The sequence below is a fragment of the Aedes albopictus genome, chromosome 2, assembly GCF_035046485.1.
Source record: "Aedes albopictus strain Foshan chromosome 2, AalbF5, whole genome shotgun sequence".
In the NCBI taxonomy this organism is placed as follows: Eukaryota; Metazoa; Arthropoda; class Insecta; order Diptera; family Culicidae; genus Aedes; species Aedes albopictus.
Genome location: NC_085137.1, coordinates 230922782 through 230947327, shown reverse-complemented (window position 1 = coordinate 230947327; position 24546 = coordinate 230922782).

The following is a 24546-nucleotide window of genomic DNA, read 5'->3' as shown; positions in this document are numbered from 1 at the left end:
TTAGACATATTTGCGAAGAAAAGTGGGCTTTTATGAAGATACGGTAAACATGGCACCACCCTAACGTCAAATGGGGACTGGATAACAAGTTGAATTTTTAGTTAAGGTTATGTGCACTCGATAACTTGCCTGACCCAATCTCACCCCCATTCTTAATATTTAGACATTGGGTCGAAAATATTGAATTTTTAAATAAAAAGAGCATTGACAGCCCGCGTTTTTCATTGCATCGACCAGGTAATACCTACAGCTAACCACTTATAAGAAAATTTATGCTTAGGTACTCGTGTGAAACATTACGATGGAGAAATTTTTTCAGAGTGATTCACCAGTAGTTTTATCATATAAGTTTAGCCATAAATTTAACAAAAATCCATTATTGCTAAACATCTTATTCTGCATCATGACGTGCAAAAACATCTCCTCTTTGAAATAATATAAAGTTTTCAACATAAATTAGCGATATTTGATGAGCTATTTCAAATTTTATGTTTCTCCGTTTTGACCCAATCTCACCCCCCAGACCCATTGTCACCCCCATCGACGGTAACTGAAAAACAGTAGCTGTAAAAAAATAACCATTTCAGGCACTTTACGCTATTATCCAGTCAATTTACAATAGACTTGATTGGTGTCCGGCCATTTGGTCGAACGCCGTTTGGCCGAATGCCAAATCAGAAGAATTCAGAGTAAGTTTTTGACATTCTGGCTTTTTTTTTTAATTAATACACTGTGAATATGCTACATGAAACTTTCAAAAATTGTAAAACACCTCGATAATTACTCGATAATAGAATATTCAATATTTTTAATTGTGGAGACCGTGACAAATCTAGTATCCATACATTTTTACAGCATGGCTGCAGTTTAAATGCAAGACAACGTCATTAGCTATCGGTGTTTTTAATCAACCTCACAATAACATCGTCTATAATTGCTTTCAATTCAAATAAGAGTTAAAGCGTAACGCAAGAGTGCTCAGATTTATAATGTTCTCCATTAAAAACGCCAAAAAATCGTCTTAAATTTATTTCAACTTCACCAAGGGTAAGAAGTGTTACTCAAGTGTACTCCGATTTAAGACGTTCTAGATGCGGATGTATGCTAACTCGGCAGCGAACGTCATAAATCTTGTATACCAAATAGTAAGCAAACAAATTTATTCCATTCCCCGCGGTGAATTGTTTGATAAAATAATCTGAACCGGCTTTGAATTAGGCTTCCTGATCTGACAAACTCCAGCAGCAGCCTAGTTCCGCTGCCAACTGGGAGCACCTGTCCCGGAAAGTTCCTCCGGTCAGCGTTTCCAACAAGTAAGTAATTGTGGATTTTCAAAATGTTCATCATTGTATGCAGTCCGATGAATTTATCACCGATTGCACAAAAAGGAGGCCCAAAGACCAAACCAATCTTCTTTTGGATGCTGAACCGAAGGAGTTTGTTACTACGCAGCTTCAGGGTCGGTTTTCGGGACGGATTGTCGATAATAAATCGATGACAGTTAGAAGTGTTTTTTTTTTCATTTGCCAAACTGTTCTCATTCGAGAACAGTTACTCTTGCTCAATTATGGTTATTTGAAGATAACTACAAGAGCATTTTAAAACTGACATAAAGTTCACTAATTCTTGTTGTGTTTGTGGTTTTAAGAACTGACTCTCAAGTATTCTTGAAGATGTTTTTGAAATCACAGATTGATGAAGAATAGTTGTGCTCAGCAGAAACTATCATAAGACCAATAAGTTTATGCAGTCCTTTGATAAAACTATCATAAAAATAAATAAAACCAAAAAGAATCAAGATTGTTACTTGGGTACTCTTTGTAGTTTTGATATTCAGTTGGCGTTGTAACTGTCTTTATTTCAACAAAGATGTTTTCTTCTTTGAATCATAGGCTGTTCTTTCGAGTTAAACTGACGCGGGGAAAGGTGGCGTGGTTACTTTAGTTCATCATTCATTTTTCGGACAAACGACATTCGGCCAAATGGCATTCGGCCAAATGACCCTTTCTGCCAAATGGCGTTCGGCTAAACGGCATTCGGTCAAATGGCGTTCGACCAAATGACCCGGAACCGACTTAATTTTTGACATGGTGAGATACGTACAGTACCTACACACTAAGAAAAAATGAACTTTACATGCGACGTAAATTTCATTAGTCGGACGTAAACATTATGAAAACCCTACACAGAAAGAAATTCTGAAAATTACACGTGACGTATTTAATTTCATTCGATTTTACACAAAACAATCTCTTGCACGCAAAGTTGTAAGCAAGCTCCATACTGCAGACCTCCTGTAATTTTACAATCCGATGGAGAAGTGTGTTGAAAGCGATGGAGGTCATTTTGTTACAGCGAACTCGATGTAACAACTTCGAACTGTGTACTTTACCGAATTATGCTTACACTTACATCTTTCTTATAAATTTAAACGTCGAAAATGTTGGCAATTCATTTGAAATTAACTCTTACAAGACGTAAAATAACGTGTTTTGACCTGTAAATTTACGTCTCCAAAAACGCTCGTACACAGTTCTCCACCGGATTGTAAAATCACAGGTTGTCGGCAGTATGGAGCTTACTTGCAACTTTGCGAGCAAGAAATTATTTTATGTAAAATCTAATCGAATAAAATGGCAATTTAAACGTGGTAATATTTACGTCATGTGTAGTTTTCATAATTTCATTCTGTGTGTATGTCAGGTTCAGGAAACCTAAAATTACTCGATTTTTTATTGGTGTGTAATTGTGTATAGTCGATACTGCACAAAATAAGCTCTCCTGTCCAAATGGTCTCACATCCTACTTAAATTTACAAGCATTATACTATAGACAAACAGACGTAACACTTCGAATACTTTTTGATTCAAATCATAGTCATATGCCGTTTTTCTTTTTTAACCTGGGTTGGAACTGGATTGGCGGAAAATGTGTAAACAAACAACGTCAAACAAATTTTAGTACAAGCGAAACCGAAGTCGGGTTGGGGTTGAAACTGTGATCTGATCCAGTTCCAACCCAGGTTGGAACTGGATAATAAAGAAAAACGGCAATAGAAACACATTCGCCCAGTGCTGATTTTGGCCAGCCATGAACTAGGTGGAGGTAGTATGTATACAAAGTTTGACCTCGAGCAACTAATAAACATATAAATGTTCACGGTCAATTACAGCTTGGGATGAGAGTGGTTAGAAGCTTACGTCTGTTTTCCAGTGATTATACTCACACAGAAAGAAATACTGAAAACTACATTAACACGTTTAAATTTCCATTGCATTTCATTCGATTTTCTTGCACGCTAAATTGAAAGCAAGCACCATATTGCGCACAACTTGTGATTTGGCAATGCAATGGAGAAACCGATGTTGAAAGCGATGGATTCCATTTTGTTACAGCGAACTCGATGTAACAATTTTGAACTGTGTTTATTACACATTACTTGTAAAACTAAGTATTGAGTATTGTAAAACTAAGTACAGTGATAGACATCCGTTTAGCCGAGGGCAACAAATTTTCAAAAAAGTGTCAGGAAACTCATACGAAAGATTTTATGATAAAACTTTTTTTTATTGTAATGATAGAATATCTAGTAATGTTTTATAAAAATGTAATACATCACACTTACATATACACTGAACCGAAAACGAGGGTAAAAACCCTTCAAATGTCATTTTTTGCCTAGACATTCGTTTAGCCAAGGTAAATGAAAAATTGGTTTTCAATAGATTTTTTGCCATTTCGTTAGAATGTGGAGCGGACCTGGTGTGATGGTTAAAACACTTGACTATCACGCCGTGGACCTGGGATCGAATCCCACTCCCAACAAACTTGCAAAATGGGAAAGCAAAGCGTGGGTCCCGAGATGAACTAGCCAAGAGCTAAAAATCTCGTTAATACAGATAAAAAAAAATTCGTGAGAATATTTCGAGGATATACCATTTAGGCATTTAGTTTAGGACGTGTTAGCAAGATAATTGACCTTAAAAAAAAATTCCCGATAAGGAGAAGCGATGATAAACAAATTTATTTAAGAAAAATGATTTCTGTAAACACTCATACGTAAGCTAGATTAGTAGTTTTGAAAAGATGGCACAGAATTATTGTTCAAAATACTCAAATTATTGCATAAAATGTCATGAAAACATGTTTGATACTTGCATTACTAAATGAGTTAGAAGACTGCTAAGTGAAATAACTACAAGAAGTATCGGAATTTTTGTACCCTGTTTATTTGAAAGCAGATGCTCATACAAAAATACAAGATATGGTCAAACAATTGGCTTATTTCATTCAATCCGAAGAAATATAATATAAATAAGTCTTAGTTTTGAACCACATTCATTTTTAACACGATTTATTTGAAAAGAACGTCTTAATTATAAAACAAGTAGTTCATGCTAGAAATTTGAATACTTTCGGTGCCATTTCTCGAAATGTAAGCCCACCAATGTATGTTATTTCATCCAGAATACAGTCTAGAAGATATTGGGAGCTATTAGAAGACGTAATAGTAGTAAACGCTGTGATTTATGCAAGTGAAACCATCATATTTCATCAAAACAATACTTAATTACGTGATTTTTTTGATGGTTTGAGTTATTTTTTTTTCTGTTAAAAACATTGTTTTTCGTAAATTTTCAACCTGCACTTGTCATGAAACTTTCATTAGATTCTTTTGAAATACTTCCGATAAAAATAACTACATCAAATCTCAATTTGGAAACATTTACAATATTAAGACATATTTATATGAGATGGATGTAAAATGAATATGGCAACACTTCCGAAAACGATCAAATTCATGATTTACAAGTCGATCCATAACGCAGGTCATAATACAAAATTATTTTGTTGGGTATTTTTCGAAATTTGTTAATTTTATTATGGAATTCTGAAAATTGTACAATTCGGCTAAACGAATGTCTAGGCAAATTTTTATTTTTCTTGTATTTTTCGGCCAAAACATAAATAATGTATTGTTTTATCCCATTGAGTAATGCAAATTACCTAGAAAATCCTTCAAAAATTAAAAAGGAACATAAAATTATAACAGCTGCGAAAAAAATTGAAAAAATATGCCTCGGCTAAGCGAATGTCTACCACTACTGCACAATGGGAAAAAATAGGTATAAAACGCGAATAAATTCAATATCTCTGCTCGGAGTGGATGGATTTGAATGAAATTTTGACACAAACTGCAAAAATCTCTACAGTTTCAGATAAGGAGTGTGTCGTTCGCCGCACGATGTTGGAAATCCATGTATCGGCTCCGTTTTACCCCACTCTCTCTCTCTCTTTTTCACCTTTTGGAAAAATCTTAAAGTGCAAAATTAATGCTTTATTTAATTCGTGTTTGTGTACAAACTTCCGTAGTATCGAATGCAGTTGGTTGCTCACCGCACGGCCTAAAAATTGAAATATCCGCAAATAACCCCGATTTCTCCTATTTATTTAAACATTCACATGCATCTCCGATCGGAGTGGAACGCAATCGATAGAAGCAGAACCAACCCTATGTCAAATTCCCGATACTATGGAAGTTTTTACACAAATACGAGTTAAATATGGCATTTATTTTGCACACCAGCCGGCAATAGATGAGGATTTTCTCAAAAATATGTGAGAAAGAGAGAGCGGAGTAAAACGAGCTCAATACACTGATTTCCAGCATCGTGCGGCGTATGACACCCTCCTTTTCTGAAACTGTAGAGATTTTTGCAGTTTGTGTCAAAATTTCATTCGAATCGAATCCATCCACTCCGAGCAGAGATATTGAATTTATTCGCGTTTTATACCTATTTTTTTCCATTGTGCACTGTATAGCATTTTAGTTTGAGTATTTTGTGTGAGACCAAGTATCTCTCGTCTCTCGTTATTGTGATCATGTTATTTTATTTGTACGCAAGCGATTTTTAAAGAAATGATGAGGAAGACGCAGACCTTCTAAACACACAGCTAAAATTGTTATTTGAAGTTGGCTGTTACAAAATGGTTTCAGTCAGTGTGTGTAGTGACTGCTCGGCAACAGGCCGGATTCGCGCGTGCGTTGCCTTCGGTGCTCCGATTTATTTTTTCGTTTCGCATTTTTTATTCGATTGATGGCAGGCGATTATCCGGTGAGTTTGTTCCTTGTTATTCTCTTTCTATGGGTTCTACATCAATTATTATATTAATTTAATTTTATACCATATATCTATAATGTCCTCATATCAAATATTGTTTCATTGACTTTGTATAGTTCGTCACCATGAGTGTCGACATGGATTTTTGCTCCATATCGTCACTGTTCGGGATGGCGTCTTACAAATTATCTCTACTTTATATTGAATTTCATTTTTTATGCAATCTCTTAACGACATACTGTTTTTCTATATATCTGTCCATGTATATTTGTTGTATGTATTTGTATGAATAAATATTGAGCGATCACCTTACGTGGGTGGCTGATTGCTTGCTTTCCGCGCGAAATGAGCAATAGCGCTTAAGTTTGTATATGTTGTCGCGTCTTTAATAGTAAATATTAAACGATCACCTGACGTGGGTGGTCGATTGTTTGCTTTCCGCGTGATGCGAACAATAGCACTTCCGTCTGCATATATTGTTGCTTCATTTGTAGTAAATATTGAGCAACCACCTGACGAGGGTGGTTGGTTGTTTGCTTTCCGCGTGAAGTGAACAAAATCACTGCAGTCTGCACGGCATACTGCAACTTCAAAAGGTCATATTACTTATCAAAGTGAATCCTGACCCAACGATACCTGCCCTACTAACAATCACTCCTTCCTGCAGCCTTTGGTGGAGACGTGCGGAAAACGCCAACTTTCACATAACAAAGGTTGCTGTTAACATTCCTTCACTCTTCCAACCTGACTGCAAGGACGTGGCCGGCGCCGTTATTGTACTGTTAAAGAGAGCCTCTGAAGCGTGCACAGTGAGAATGTTGAACACTCCCAGTCAATTATTCAGTTGATTCATTGTGCATCTGTCAATGGTTCGAGTCAATCACGGAGTAGCAACCATAGATATGTGCAGTCAGTCTAAGCTAAGCTAAGCTTGAAGTTGGTTGTCACAAAATGCTCTTTATCGCAATCAACACAATTATTCATGGAATTGTAAAAATAAAGACTGCAGTATGAAATTGGCTAATAATGTTGCATAAAAGCTGCTTTGTGGCGCTGTAAATTGCAATCGTTCAATTAATACCGCAATCCGGAGTTAAATTGATAACAACGTTTGTGAATACATAGTTGTAAGTAAGCTCCATACTACAGACCTCCTGTAATTTTACAATCCGAAGAAGAATTGTGTTGAAAACGATGGAGGTCATTTTGTTACAGCGAACTCGATGCAACAATTTTGAACTGTGTAGTAAGATGTTGCGGTCAATATGCTCCAGACAGGCACGCTGAACGTGCAATACGCCAGCGTGATGTATCTAGCATAACACCCTAGAAGGGTTGAGAGGCAAAACCACGAAAACTAGGACATGTGAAATGTCTTGGATTGAATCAACAGTACTCAATTTTCAATTACCGCTGCATAGTTTGTTATGCCGCATAGTTGTCCATCAAATATCGCAAAAAAACCTTTGCTACGTTTTACAACTATACAGTCAGCTCTCAGCGCAAAAAGCGCCAGTCTACTGTTTATCGAATTAAAGCTAGTTGTGATTCTCATCGCAAGTAAATCAGAGCACATACACTTCAACCCTCTTTCGTCGCCCGCGCCGTCCTGATCGTCCACCAATGTTCCAGGACCAGTATCTAGGTTCCCTTGGGAGAAAAAAAAGATATACAATCGGGATGATGATGATGATGCTACTGTGCTGCTGCTGTTGCCCCAAACGTAAACAGTGTAGACTGTAGAGTCGAGTACGGGGAGGAGTGTGCGCCTCCGATGGAGAGTTACGACGATGAAGTTTGTCTTTTTACTCTTTCGTCTCTAGCCAGCCAGCTGTAGACTTGCGACCTGAGTTGGAATGGCACTCGGTGCCAGTTTGCGAACGCCGTCGTCGTCGTCGTCGACGACGAGCGCAGAACACCGAGAAGCAACAACGTGGCAGGCTGCCTGGCTGGATGGCAAACAAAATCTTGGAATTAATTGTAAACAAATATAATTAGATTTTGTGTTTGATTTTATCATTGGCTTTCTTCGACGCATTATGCTGGGCTGGGCTAAGAGGGAAAAGTTTGCGGTAGAAATTGTGTGATAACTTGCTTGGCGTTGTTTTGGTGTTTTTCAGTATTCCCATCAGATAGAAATTAATTGATGTTGTTCTTGCATAATCTCTAGTTTTTTTGTGGATATGTAGCATGCAATAAAAATCATTATGGGAGCGGACCTGGTGTGATGGTTAGAACTCTTGACCATCACGCCGAGGACCTGGGATCGAATCCCACTCCCGACAAACTCGCAAAATGTGAGTTCTTCCTTCGGAAGGGAAGTACAGCGTTGGTCCCGAGATGAACTAGCCTAGGGCTGAAAATGTCGTTAATACAGATAAAAAAAATCATTATTTAGTTCTTCAAAAACCAGTTGTGAAGTTTCAGGAATGTAGTTACAATAATGTAAAGTACATGGTTTATTTCATTTGATTTATTTAGTATTACATCGTTATTACAATAAACCTGAATCAACATTTTTTCGCCACAACACTCGGTTCGTGGCTGCAGTTATCCACCCTCGGCCGCGTCCCACACTTGCCAGATCATTCTGTACCTTGTCCGTCCATCTTGCACGCTGCCCTCCAGGTCTTCTTGTACCATTCGGATCTCTTGCGAACACCAACTTTGCAGGGCTGTTTTCCGGCATTCTCACAACATGCCTCGCCCATCGTATCCTTCCAGCTTTTGCCACCTTCCGGATGCTAGGTTCGCCGTAGAGTGCTCGTGGTTCATTCTTCGCCGCCACACATCGTTCTCTTGCAATCGCCAAAGATGGTCCTAAGCACCAAACACTTCGAGTGCTTGCATGCCCTCCTCGAGCATAGTCTAGGTCTTGTGCTCGTAGAAATCGACCGCCGATTCTTGTGCAACCCATAGTAGGCCCGCATTCCACTGATGATGCGCCTTCGTATTTTGCAGCTAACGTTGTTGTCTGACGGTTATAAGGACCGAAAGTTATAAGGAAAGTATTACCGTTTTTTGTAACACTGCTACCTAGGCTTTCCCTGTCGTTGTGGTTCCGCCTGCCAGCATGTACTTCGTTTTCACCGTGAGTCCGACCTTTGTTACTTCACGTTTAAGGCAGGTGTACAGTTCTGCCACCATTCCAAATGTTCTAGGAGCAATAATATCCATGTCATCCGCAAAACAGACAAATTGGCCGAATTTCGGGAAAACCGTGCCTCGGTTGTTAAGCCCGGCTCGTCGCATCCCACCTTCCAGGGCGATGTTGAACAGCAGGCATGAGAGTCCATCATTTTGTCGTAGTCCTCGGCGAGATTCGAATGAACTAGACAGATCGCTCGAAACCCTTACACAGTTTCTTACATCGTCCATCCCCGCTTTGATCAATCTAATGAGCTTCCCCAGAAGCCGTTCTCATCCATGATTTTTCATTGCTCTCTGCGGCCGATACTGTCGTACGCTGCCTTGAAGTCGATGAACAGATGGTGTGTTGGGATCTGGTATTCGTAGCATTTTTGGAAGATTTGCCGCACGGCGAAGATTTGCGTCCGTTGTCGAGCGGCCATCCACGAATCCGGCTTGATAACTACATTACCTTTGGGTGAAATACGACGGAAGATGATCTGGGATATCACTTTGTAGGCTCGGCATTCAGAATTGTGATCGCTCGGAAGTCCTCGCAGTCCAACTTGTCGCCGTTCTTGTAGATGGGGCAAATGATCCCTTTCTTCCAGTCCTCCGGTAGCTGTTCGGACTTCCATATTCGGACTGTTAACCGGTGCAGGCAAGTAGCCAACTTTTCCGGGCTTATCTTGATGAGTTCAGCTCCGGTACCATCCTTACCAGCTGACTTATTGTTCGTAAGCTGCTGGATAGCTTCCTATCCAGCATCCCGGCTATCTCAGGAGGTATTCTGAGGGCCATACAGAATCCTAGGCAACTTCCGATTGGAATTTCGGGAAGATCTGTGGGAGTAGTCCACGGAAAAACTCTATCAGTAGGTTGGCTCCAGAGGCACGTTCTCCTCCATTTGAGAAATTTGTGCCATCGTCATGAATACGAGCCTATTCATCATTTACCTGAGGGAGACCGAAGGGAGGAATAAGGGATAGGATAGGGAAAAGAAAGGTAAGGGAATAGGGTCGACATAATCGCATAAGCGTACCACAACGGGTTGAAACAGCGCCCTAAAAAGGGCACTGTAAAAACGCATGAAGCGTAAAGTAAGTTTATAGCTACTTGCCCCAACGGGTTCAGAACAACAGAACATCCTGAAGATTCAGGCTTCTTAGGTCAGTTTCACTTAATCAAGTGTTTACCGGGTACTCGTAAACGCAGTTGCATAAAAACTGGGTAGTTACACATCAAATGATTCAAAGATCCACAGTCGGATTCTCACCTAAGATATACAAATGAAGCAGCCTGTTGAGGCTTGTGATGGCCAAAATCATAAGTAGGAAAACCATATTGAGTTATCTCAATTGCGTTTCTGCTACGAAATTCCTCAAAAGTCATGGCAAGACTTCCGCTTGGCTCATCCACTGACACTCAATTTCCTAATCGCTGCTTGACGTAATGCCGAGAAGAGATGTTGGTTTTTGAGCATTTGGTAAATCCAATTAAAAATCATTGAAAGAATTATAGGACAATCCATGCGGCTTCCAATATGGAATCGAAAGGTACTTATTCAAAAATATCCTGGAAATTCAAGAAAACACCCAAACAAAACTGTTTTTGAATGAATGCTTTTCCGATATCGTAAACAACATTGTGTAAACAAATCACAGTGGATTTTCCATTTTGGTATGCATGTTGGTTCCCATGGAGAGGCATGTTTACCAGAAAAACATCACGGGTGTGATGCTTGGCAAAGCTTTCTAATCATATCAAAAGAAAGAGGTCAAATTGATAGGTCTGATCTTCATACGATGCATTATCCACTTACGGAATAAACTTGACAGTATAATCCCACCAAGATTTGAGAACAGCAAGGCTGCAAACAAGCAGTTTTATCAAAACATTTTGGGGTTCGAGGCATGACACGCGAGATTGTCATTTCAATTTTACTGAAAGTAGCAAACATCGGGTCAAACGCAAAATGCGGAACCATATAGGTGTTAATTAAAGCATTACATCTACATAGAAATCCCTTCTACGAAAGTAAGGTTCTTCTACCAAAGTTGTTCTTTTATGCTGAAGATTGATCTGAGCTGTCATAACCATAGCTACTACCCAAACTAGGCACGATCAAACTCTTACAATCATAACACAAGAAAAAAGAGCCGCGATAAAAACCAATTCGGTTTCGATAGAGGAACGCCAGAGACGAACATACACAAAGGACCCTGTGAAGAACGCATAATGCGAAGAGCCATATAGGTTATAATTAAAGCTAATAAACAACATAGTAATAATCCAACCCTTATTGAGCCTCGCAGTTGAGGCTTAAGAAGGATAGCAGATTATCTCAGAGAAACACAAGGTCAACAGTAGGTACCATTGCTCCGGTTAGCGCAGTAAGAGCAGAGTACTGGGGAGGGCGCCCTAGTACTCTACAGGCTCCGTTTGTAGTTAAGTGTTTATTAGACCCCCTAACCATTCATTCCTTGGCACGGTAAGCATAAAGCCGCATAACACCATGAATTAGGGGTCACCTGTTTAGTGGACTCTTACCACTGGATCAGGCGATCCGTAGTGTTATTCTTATTCAATTGAGGCAACCGCTACCGACACTACACAGCTATCTAGGCTGATCAGGAAAAGAAGTTAACATTGATGGTCAACTTCCAAACGAGCCCGAACAGCCCGTAAATTCCGGGCCTATCTTGATGAGTTCAGCTCAGATACCATCCTTACCAGTTGACTTGTTGTTTTTAAGCTGCTGGATAGCTTCTTATCCAGCATCCCGGCTATCTCAGGAGGTATTCTGAGGGCCATACAGAATCCCAGGCAACTTCCGATAGGAATTCTTTGGGAGAAATCACGGCAAAAATCTAGAAAAAAAAAACGTCCAAGATAAACCTCGAACAACTTTGAGAGACGTCTAAGAAGCAGCACAGGAGAAAAATCCTAGAACGGTTCCGAGAGAATTCGCAGGTTAAATTTCAAAACAAATCCCGCGAGAATCTTCAAGAAACATCCAGGAAATAACATATCTAGAAATTTCAGAGAAAACTCTAAAGAGAAGCTCACGAAAATTTCCTAAAGAATCTACAGGAGGAACTTCGGCAGAAATCCCATGAGAAACTCCTGTAGAAAATCCCTTTCCTTGGAGGAAGAGAAGTAGAAAACTCAGAAATAACTTTATTGCATGGTCAATTTGGAAGCTTCGAGCGCTGAAGAAGATTCAAACCCGAGGATGGAAACGTCGGCGATGAACTGAATTGATCAACACTTCTTCCTGTGATTGGAAGCCGAAACCTCAGAAGTTGTTAGAAAACCCTCCCGGGAAAATGTCCTGAGAAAATCTCGAAAAGAGAACCAATTTAAATTTGGCAATCGAGAATAAATTCTATGAAAAATAGCATCTTTTAAATATCGTAGGGAAATTTCTGTGAATAAATCTGAAATTTCACTAAATTTTTGAAGAAAACGCAGGAGGTGTTGGAAGTTAGGTAGCGTTGAACGCTCGGGTAGCGTCGAACCTTCAGGTACGAGTTTGAAGTGTTGGAGCGAGGTAGATTTGTTGGCGTAGGTATGTTGTTATTAAAGAAGATTGTCATATTGTATATACCTGGAATGAATAAAGATTGTGGCGGTTGCTGATTGAGGTATCAGTCGGCAGCCGTCTAGTTTGATGGAAGATGTCTCGTGTTCTATTTTCGAGTGTAATTTAGAAACAGGCATCGAAGGAGCTAGCCTCGCTATGGCCTGCGTGGCCATGGTGGACTAGCCTCCAACAGGAGGTACTCCGGAAAAAATCCCACGATGATTTCGGGAGCAAAACCGGGAAAACCTCGCGAAGAAAATGTTTAAAAGTAATTAAGCTCTGGCTATTTCCAGCGCATTATCAAGAATGGATAAAACGTAGGATTACCTAGAAAATTTGTACTGTACGCTCGCTTACATTGATTGTGCAAATAAATAAAACAATCTAATTGCCATCATAAATAAGTGCTCAATTACATAATCCAGGTTAAAACATGATCTTTAATGTCTTTCTACCACTTCGATCCTAGAGTGGTGCTGCGTAATCCACCCTATGTCAGCTTGCTCTACTTGCTGGGTACCAAAGGATCCACGATCAAAGACGCACCTCGGGATGAGAAAGTATGTACGTACCTACGGAAAAGTTAATCCTCCTTTAGTACTACACATTGGCTCAACCCACGACGGGACGGTTCAAAAGAGTCATCGCAATTCCAGAACGAGGAAAGTCGTTTAATAATTCATTCGGCTAATATCGCAACGAAAGGAACGCTTACTAATGGCTTCATTTTTGCCTGTTTCGTTTGGCCGGGGGTGCCGAAAGGCTGAAAAATCGCGTTGAAATTTAAAGTTCAGAAAATTTGGAACCGATGGCAAAACATTTAATCGTTTGAAGCGCTTTGATATTAAAATAAACAACAGAAATTCGTGTTTGATGAACATATTGAGATTCAAATTGCGAAAATAAATCCGGGTGCTCCGGTGAGAATCGAACCCACGACTCTAAATCAGTGCTGCAATTTTTCGACAGGCCTTTATGATAGCGATATTTTGCTTTTTTCATTTTCTCCGTTTTGGTTTTCCTGTCAATGTTGCTTTCCGATCAGCAACACGGGAGCGAAATGAAATAGGTACTCACACTTGCACGCAGCGTGCTGAAAGCGAGAGCTGACAGGGCTAAATTTCCATTCAATTTTCTGTAGTTGAGTGTTTTCACCCGTGGTAGCGTATAGGGCACTCACTCTCACAAGCCACCGCTTGAGACGAATGGCCTTTCAGCATGAGTAGTGTGTGGATGATTGGGAATTGATCTTGTTGGGTCGCTCACGAATGCAGCTCTCGGACTCTGTCAGTTCTCACATCGTGGAACTGAAAACGACCTCCGCAGTCATTCACTTTCGGCTGAAAAACAGGCACTGAGACTGATATTTTGCAGGACTGCTCTAAATTCGTTAGAAGCATCCATCCGAAAAAGAATTGTTAAAGGAAGTAAACCATGTTAGATAGTGATATCGAAATCAGTTCTACGCCATCAGGCGACGGAGATGTTCAAGTGGTTCTGTAGCTTGGAGGAATAGAAGCATCCGTCCGGGGAATTGGTAGACGTGGGTTCGATTCCCACCGGAGCACGTGGATTTTTTTTCGCAATTCAAACCTTAACTTGTTCATCAAATACGTGTTTCTGTTGCGTACAGCATAAATATCAATGCGTTTGAAAGCCTAAGGCCTCGTAAACTGAAAAGTAAACCTCATCCCTGCTAGGTGAATTACTCAGAGGGTCTTTTTTCTACCCTGCAACTCTGATGGGCTCACTGTCATAAAAGTTGGAATTACACCAACCAACCAGCGAACCAACCGAGTGGAAGCAAAAATGGACAGCAAGTGAAATGGAAAGCAAAAATGACACACAGACACACGAAAACGATTGTGGCCGAAACGATTTTTGCTTCGCGCCCGGTCCCGTTTACCACCTGTAATACTGTAAAAGGCCTCCGTCAGTCCCTCACCTGGACACCATCGACCACTGACTGGGCAGTCAAACACCCAGAAAGGGAGACAAAGTGAGTGAGGAAATGTTTAGGATTAATGTTATTTATTGCCATCCATATTCATACTTTCAGCTAATTCCGCTTTTTAGTGTTTATTAATAACTCCTATGAATAATTGTCCTTCGCCTTCTCGGTGTGTGCGGGACACGAGATATACGATTGGAACAACTTGACGAAACTGTGTGTATAAGAACGGATTGTAGCTGCTACTGTTCCCCCTGGACCCAGGAAACGCCTTCTGTGGCTTTTCCATTTTTCTTTTTTTTTTTTTCTATAAACCACTTGAATTATGGATGAAATTTTGCGGAGCGTAGCCTCGTTCAAAGGAGGTTCCCCCTGAATAACACTTTTTTCCAGCGTCAGATTCAGCTGCTGAGAAAAAATTTAATGGCTTCATTTGTGATGTGATAATTTTATCGTGTTGATCCAACACCTCGGCAAGGCCGACAGGGTAAGAGGCGTAATTAGGAGCAGTTAATTGCCAGTCATGAACAGCAAGGCTCGTTACGAAGGTGTTTTTTGGGGTATGTCATAGGATGATTTTAACTTATTCTGGTTGATTACGGTAATTCACCAAATGATGTTAGTTTTGCCACAATCCATTACCTGCTTCGTCAAGTTATCACAATAAATTTTGAAACATAAGCATGATTGAATGTAAAGGTCGTTGTTACCAAACATGTTAGACTTAAAAAGTAACGAATATGCACAGTCAACCAATTGAATATCAATTTTTGAGATCTAGAATTCAGCAGAGATTTCTTCGGAAACCCCTTCGAAAGTTTTCGCAACAAACTTTTACAGAGATTTTTGTTTAGAAATGGCTCCTGTGGTTCCAGTAGAAATATCTGCTGGTATTCCTTCAGAGATTTTTGCAGGACTTGCTTCGGATATAAGTCCAGGGATTTTTCAGAAGTTCTTCTAAAAATTGCACAAAAAAAATGGAAGAGCTTTTGAAAAAAAAATCGGGACAGAATTTCTAGAAAACAAGGAGTCCCATAAAAAACTTCTAGTTTCACCGAGATTCCCAGAAAAAAATCTGAGAACTGTGCAGAACAGACTCCTGAAATAAGTTCTTTAAATAGCTTCTTGATTTCTAGAAAAAAAAATCATAAGAAACTTCTGAAAGAACTCTAGAAGTGATTCCAACAAAACATTACTTGAGAAATTTCTGAAGAACATCGTAGATAAATTTCTGGATGAATCTCTTGAAAAATGTCTGGAGGATTTTCTGAAGGAATGCAAGGAAACTTCCTCAAAATACCTCTGGAAGAATTCTGAGATTTTTTTACAATTTCTGAAGGGGTTAGTACAACTGGATAACAACTGAAGCAGCCTTCGACTTGGAGAACCACTGAAGAATTTTCTAAAAAAACTATTTTTTTTAACGAAACTTTGAAAAAAAATAATGCAGCAATTGGAGAAATTTTGGAAATATTCTTAGAAAAATTTGTATTGAAATAACTTAAAAATGCCAAGAAATGGATCCTGGAGTAGTTTATACCGGAGAATCTTTGGAGAAATTCTTGAAACAGCACCGGAAAAAAATCTAAAAGAATCCCTGGGAAAAGGTCTAAATAAATCCTTTGCCATCTCTGAACGAGTACTTGGAGAAGTACTTGAAGAAACGCCTAGAGGAATTTCCAGAAGAATATCTTAATTTCTTAGGGAATTTTCTAAATTTCTGAGTTTAGAAAATATCAGAGATACTGAGGGAATCTTCGAAGAAATCTTTTATTATCTATAAAACAAATTCTTCTAAAGTTGTATCTTTTGCAGCTTGGCGGATATCCTGAAGATAAAAAAAAACACTAAGAAAATTACTAGAAGAGTTTATTTTAGAAATTTTGAGAAGAATCCCTGGAGAATTCCAAAAGAAAAACTCCGGCAGTGAAGTCTAATAACATTACTTCAAAAATATTTACAAATCTACATGATTTCTGTAGCTATCCTTGGAGGATTTTCTTGCGGAATAAAAAAACACATGTGGACTACTTTAAACATGAGTCTTTTGATAAATTTCTTGAAAACGCCCAAAGAAGACCCAGTGAAAAATCCTGGAAGAATTTTCAAAAGAATCACAGGAGAAATCCCTGGGGAAATTTTTGAAGACATGAATACCCTGGAGCATCTTTGAAGGAATTCTTGCTGAAATCATTCTAGGAATTCCTGTGACCATCTTCTTCCTAGAAAAAATTCGGGAAATTTTGGAAAATAAAACTAGAAAAATCTCTACAGAAATTTCCTGCAGTGTCTCTGGAGGAAATCGTGGAGAAAATTCTAAAAAAGTTCATGGAAACCCGGGCAGAGTTCAAGTATTGTCGATCAAAATGTGATATTGGTTTGTTTGAGATAAGAGGTAAAAATACTGAAAATAATAGCAAAAATTTGTTCTTGAACCATCTAACCAATAGCAAAATATGATATTTGAAGATCAATCAAATAGCTCACTGCTATTGGTTAGATGTTACCAGCAGCTAAATATGCTATGATGATGATGTTCCAGGAGTAAAATTGAGATATTATTTTCAATACTTTTACCTCTTATCTCAAACAAACATATATCCCTTTTTGTTCTCCATATCAAAATATGCTATTATTGAGCTTTTTTCCTCTGCTCGGGACGGAATACATTCTTAAAGAATTCTCAAAGAAATCTGTAGAATAATTCTTGCCGGCCTCTTAAAAAGAATTCCTGCAAGAATGCTCCTGTCGCTCCTTTCGATAATGACAGAAAAAAAAACAGTAATACACAATTCTTGGAGGGGTTTTCCCGGAATACTTTTCAATGAGGTGTAACATTGAACAACCTTAACTACAATGACCATAATCACCAGTATTCCAAAGTAAACAGCAAAACTAATTCATTTTATTTTCGTTTCATTGCAGGTACGTTGTCATACCAGAGTAAAAAGTTTCAACACAGTAAAAGCAGTAAGCAATTTTCCTAATGGATAAACCATTTTTTATCCATATATCCATATATACATATATATATATATATATATATTCTTGAACCGGGGCTAATCATAATCTACGTAGACTTTTTTATAGTCATCTCAGGTATCACCTCCAGGAGTTGTCAGGTATCAGTAGGTCGGCTGCAGAGGCACGTTCTCTTGGGCACCAGGAATTCCCAGGAAATTCCTCAAGGAGTTCCTCGGGAACTCTTCGAAAAAAACACCGGGAGGTTCTCCAGGAGTTCCTAGGGAATCCCTCCAGAAGTCCCCAGGGATCCAGGAGTTCCCTGGAAATTTCTTCAGAAACTCCTGGAAGAATTCCCTGAAAAGCCCTGGAGGAATTCCGTGGAAACTCCTGGAGCAATTCCCTGGAAACTCCTGGTGGAATTCCCTGCGGACTCCTGGAGGAATTCTTTAGGAACTCTTAGAGATACCCCGGGGAATTTCGTGAAGTTTCCGGGGAACTTCTGAGAGAATTTCCGGGAAACTCCTGGAGGAATTCCCTGGGAACTCATGAAGAAATTCTCTGGGAACTCCTAGAGAAATTCCCGGGGAACTCTTTCGCAGAACTCCAGGAGGAAACTCATAAAGGAATTTCCAAAGGAGTCCTGGTATTTTCGGTTCCCGGGAAACTCCTGGAGGAACTCTCGGGGAACTCCTGGAAGAATTCACAAGGAACTCATGGGGATTCTCGGGGGCTTCAAAGGGGATTTTTTAGAAACTCCTGCGGAAATTTGCGATGTACTGGAGGTATTCCCAAAGATCTATTGGAGGAATTCTTGTGATAAACCTGGAAGAGTTCTCGCGGAACGTTTGGAAGAATTTCCGGAAAAGCTCTGAAGGAACTTCTAGAGAAATTCTCAAGAATCTCCTGAAAGAATTCCCCGGAAACTTTTGAGGAAATTTTCGAAAATTTCCTGAATATATTTCCAAGGATCTCCTGCAGGAATTCCTGTGGAACTTCTGGAATGAGCTTGTATTCCCGAGGAACTCTTGAATGAATTCCCCATGAACTCCTGGAGGAAATCTCTGGGAACTTCTGGGGGATATTTTGAAAAATTCCTGAACACACTTTCAAGGATCTCTTGGAGGAATTTCCGGGGAACTTCTGGAGGGATTCCATGGAAATCCTGGAGATAATCCCAGGAAGCTTCTGAAGGAATTTCAGGGAAACTCCTGGAAAAATTCTCACGAAACCCTTGAATGAATTCCCCAAGAACTCCTGGAGGGATTCTCTGGGAACTTTTGGTGGAACTTTCTAAAAATTCCTAAACAAATTTCGAGGAAATCTCGGAGAACTACTAGAAGGGATTTCCGGGAAATACATGGAGGACTCTTGGAAATTCCAGCAAACTCCTAGGAATTTCCGGGGAACCCCTAGAGGGATTCCATGGAACTTCTGGAGAACTGGAGAAATTCTCAATGATCTGCTAGAGGAAACACTTGAATGAATTCTCTGGAAACTTTTGAAGAAATTTTCTAAAAATTCCATAACCAATTTCCAATCTCCTGGAGGAATTCCTGGAGAACTTATGGAAGGGTTTCCGTGGAATACCTGGAGGGCTCTTGGAAATCGCAGCAAACTCCCAGATGAACATTCAGGAAACATCTGAAGGAATTTTATGGGGCACTTCCGAAGGAATTCTCTGGGAACTTTTGGAGAAATTTTCGAAAAAATCCTGAACAAATTTTCAAGGATGTCCTGGAGGAATTCCCGGAGAACTTCTGGGGGGATTTTCAGGATATACCTGGAGGACTCTTGGAAATCCCAGCGAACTTTTAGAGGAACTCCCGGGAAACTCCTGGATGAATTCTCTGAGAAATTTTGGGGGAATTTCTGAAAAATTCCTGAAGAAAATTCCAAGCATCTCTTGGAGCAATTCCCGGGGATCTTCTGGGGGGATTTCTGGGGAACTCCTGAAGGACTCTTGTAAATCCCAGCGAACTCATGGAGGAATTTCCGGGAAACTCCTGGGGAAATTCCCTATGATCTCTTGGAGGAATCTCAGGAAAGCTCTTGAATGAATTCCCCAGGAGCTCCAGGAAGAGTTTCCTGGGGAACTTTTAAGGGGAATTCCGAAAAATTCTGAAAAAAATTACAAGAATCTTCTGGAGGAAACCCTTAGGAACTCCTGGAGAAATTCTCAGGTATCTCATGGATAAACTCCCGAGGAACTATTGAAAGAATTCCCTAAAAACTCCTGGAGAAATTCCCGACGAAAAATTAGAGAAATTCTCGGGGAATTCTTAGAGGAATTCCTGGGAAACTCAAGAAAATACTCCATAGGGCCTAACAGCAGCCAGACATAAACTCTCACTGACCACATCAAACCACTGAGTTAGGGATCCAACAAATAGCTAGACCAACTGGAAACTTTAAAACAGTAAAATGCCTGTGGTTTCCCGCTTAAATTTTGCGGTTTTTGCTTGTCTGCTCAGCTAGGTGCTTTCTTTACATCTTCTCATTCTTCACTTAATCCATTCAAACTTCAAAGTCTCAATATTCTTTCCGACTTTGAAATCCCGCCAGTTGCCGGTAATTAATTATTATAATTCATTCAGTTTAAAATGCGATATTTACACCTCTTTTGTCCATCCATAAGGCTGCAACCATTTATTTCCCTCCCAAATCAACCCAAAATCTGGTACAGATCGCCGTGCCGGTATCGTTCCTCGCCCAGGTGATGCATGGCCCGAAAAAGACTTCAACGCCACCGGCGAGAAAAGAAAACATCACCGATTCTAAATTAGCCGGCAGCCAACGAGCATATCCAATGTCACCACCAGCGCAGGCAGCCAGCCCAGTCAACGCAACAGCCAGCGGCGTGAGGTTTCGGTGGGCCCTCCTTAGCAGGTTGTCAGCACCTTCAGTCACCGAGCCGCCGCCTCAGCCTCTCGGAGATCGTTTGCCACAAGATTTATGCTTTCAAATCAAAGATTTTATTTGATTCCCCTCTCCCAGGCAGTCGCCAACGCCAACGGGTTGCCATCGCGCCGCTTAGAAGAAGATACCACCAACCTACCAGCCAACGAGGTGATTATCGTAATAGTAATGACAGAGGCGAGACGTACCGGTCAAGAACAAAGGCAAGCCGCCCTCGGGCCGTCGTCCGTGTAGATGTCACCTGGGGAATGCCGGGTCGCGTAGAGGAGCGGGGTGATGTCTAGGTGCTGACTCAGCCAGGTGGAAGCTGAGGTGTCCAGTCGGTGATGCATCACGCATCGTTGGGCCAGCGAAGTCGGCGGCGTTGACCAGAACGGCGCCTCGCCTTAGCTAGTCAGTCCGTCAGGCAGTCACAGCTCTCCAGAGGAGAAAGACCAAACAACATATTTATGATCTGGTCGGTATGCGCCGTGTTGGTGACTTGGTGGCACCTCCGTTCTAGGCGACTGCGACTGGGCTGGGAGATTCCTCCATGCAGTCAGTGGCGGCGACGGCGGCGATCCGACGGGCGTCTACTATAAAGTAGATAAACACAACAGTTTAACCAGCCCGGTGACGACGGCCACGATCGACATCCTCGTCGCGCTTGTTGGTGTGTTTTGGATGAGCCCAAGCTTTTCGGACCGATGACGATGACGACGGACGGTGACCGCTTTCGCGTCCAGCTTCGAGTCAATAAACAAAAAAAGTCTTAAACAAACACCAAAACTATAAAAAATGATCATAAAGACGTAATAAACGTTGGCTCAAGTAGACGTGTGTAAAAGAGAACTGAGGGGCCAATCGGTCGCCCGCTGCTGGAGGAAAGGTGGGTACACCAGATGACGATGATGAGGCAGGTTGCTGACTGGCGGCGGCTGCTGGGCAGAACAAGATCAAGATGGGAAAAACTCTCCGAAGATTAAGCTTAACCTGTTTCATCGGCATACCAGCTGAACCGCTGCAACGCGGTCCTTTCGGTGGGAAAAAGGGTCACGTTCTTCTACCGACCAGTTGACAAACAATTTCTTTCGGGAGAACTAATTATAAAAAAGTAAACAATTTTTTAATTATCAAGCTTCATCGATCGTAAACTCCAAAGCGGGGGTTTCCTGTTTTGGTTCTCTGAATGAACCGTATAGCTTTGTGAAGGCTGCGAAAAAATCCCGGAATTACCGGCTAGTAGTTGCCCAGTCGTGGCTGACCTTGACAGACGACAAATGTGGGCCTCCGTCTAGCGAATGGTGGACAAATCACTTCTTATGTCACCGACTGCTGACTGACTGGACGGACTACGACAACAGAGCTAAGCTACATGCTGTGTGGTCTCTCGGTTGGATTCTCTGTATAGAGATAGCTGAGTGCAAACAATATTGAATTTATTTTGTTGATTAGCACAACGTTTTTCATTAATTAGCACGTCTTCGAATGGGCACCGTAAACACACCCGGTTAACAATGGATGCCCTAATGTGAACTGGCCACAAGTTGGTGACAACGGTGCTCACTGTAATATCTCCGGGTAAACAACGATTGTTTTGCAACCCGTTTTTTGGAACGTCTTAGCGGAAAACTACCAATACCTCAATCTGCTACTGGAAAGTTCAAAGTTTTTATCCAGTGTCATATCGGCTAACTTTCCACCCTGGTATTTGATGAATATTCTCCTGTGATCACTTTGAAGAGGGCTGTGAGAACAACACACAGTAACATGATGGCCCGCCAATTATCGCATACAGTCTGATCCCTCCCCCTTTTGAATAACTTTACAAAGACGCCTTGTATCCAGTCAGCCAGAAATGCCGCGGCTTCCCATATGTTTCAAAATGATAAACCCTTCTAAGATGTTAAGCTAGGCGCACCACGAAGACGTGATTCAGGAAAGCCTGTCAGGGTCATATTGACCCAAACATCCTACTAGGGTTAATGCAGCAGTAATGCACACTAGTATGGGACACGCTTGTATGAAAAAATAAATCCTCGCTCCAGTCGACTTTTTAGATCCCATTTAGGTCCCATATGAACTGGACAAAATTTCAGCGCAATCGGTGAAACTATAATTTAGCGCAAGCGGTTCAAAGTTTGTATAGGATTTACTATGGGAAAAGTTAAACTTTCGAACAAAAAATCCCAGAGGTCGCCCTATGTCTCCTTAATTCAAATCGATCAACGTTTCCTGTAGAAATAACATTTATGAAACTTTTCTTCGAAGACCGCAAAACGATTGGATGCTTGTGGAAAAAGTTATTGATTTATTACCGATTAGTGATCCAACGAACGGCTTTTTGCTTTGTTTTATCAGCAGCACTGCTGCTGCCGTTGTTGCATGGGGTGGCGGGAGGCATCACCACCCCCAGAAACAGCAGCAGCCAAGGCAGCAGCTACAGTGCTGCTGATAAAACAAAACAAAAAGCCGTTCGTTGGATCACTAATCGGTAATAAATCAATAACTTTTTCCACAAGCATCCAATCGTTTTGCGGTCTTCGAAGGAAAGTTTCAAAAATGATTTTTCTACAAGGAGCATTGATCGATTTGAATTAAGGGGACAAAGGGCGACCTCTGGGATTTTTTATCTGAAAGTGTAACTTTTCCCATAGTAAATCCTATAGAAACTTTGAACCGCTTGCGCTAAATTATAGTTTCACCGATTGCGCTGAAATTTTGCACAGTTCATATGAGACCTAAATGGAATCGAAAAAGTCGACTGGAGCGAGAATTTGATGTTTGTCCCATACTAATGCACACCTTCCGGGTTCAGCATCGAGCATCTCGGCTGATGTGCCATCGACCCCCGTGGCTCTGTTAGATTTTATGCTACGGATGGCTGTTTCTACATATTTACTGCAGTGTCTATTACTGGTATATGGTGAAGGAAGACCTCAAAAAGCAGTGTAGAGGTGTCAACGATCCAATAATTTGGTTCTGAGTGACATATTACTTAGAAGAAAATCGAGAAGTTCACTGTGCAAAGATTTACGAAAGGTGTAAACAAGAAAGTGTGCGCCAGGAATGGGAACACTCACTTGGAAAGAGTTACACTCACTTGCAGTTTTCTCAGCTCAGAAGCGTGCAATAAAGAAACGCATGGACGACTTTTGCCTTGTGGTTTTGTCTAAAAGTTTGCCGAATAAAGTACAGGTCGCACATGCATACCAAAGTCGTGAGGACCTGCGAAGGCAACTCTCCACGAGGTGAATATAAATTACACTCACCTTGTGGAGAGTCACTTTCACATCTCAGTCACGACTTTGGGATATGTGTGCGACTCCTACTATATTCGGCAAAGTTTTAGACAAAACCACAAGGCAAAAGTCGTCCATACATCGTTTCTTGATTACACGCTTCTGAGCTGAGGAAATAGCAAGTGAGTGTAACTCTTTGCAAGTGAGTGTTCCCATACCTGGTGTGCGCAGCAGCTAATGAAATCAAATCCATGTAAGTCTATATGCTGTGGTGTTGAGTATCGCATTTGTCTATATTATGAATTAAAAACCCTAATTAATCCACCTAGCGGTGATGGTGCCTTCATCGTGCCTTCGAAAACACATTTCAACAAAACTCAAGTGTCATGTAGATGAATATCATATTACATGGCACCAGAAATCATATCGTTTATGTAGCTTTGATGTTTGCGCCTATATGTCTTAAGGACATATATGAGCGAATCCAAAGATGGCCGTCACAATGGCTGCCTTGCAAATACCGAAAGCACGGATCTCGTCATCTAAACAACAAACAGAGCTGAAAAACAATAAGTAGCCTTGTTCACTCGTGATAAACATTGAGTTTTGTGGATGACGAGATCGGTGCTCTCAAAAATGCGAGTCATAAATGCACCT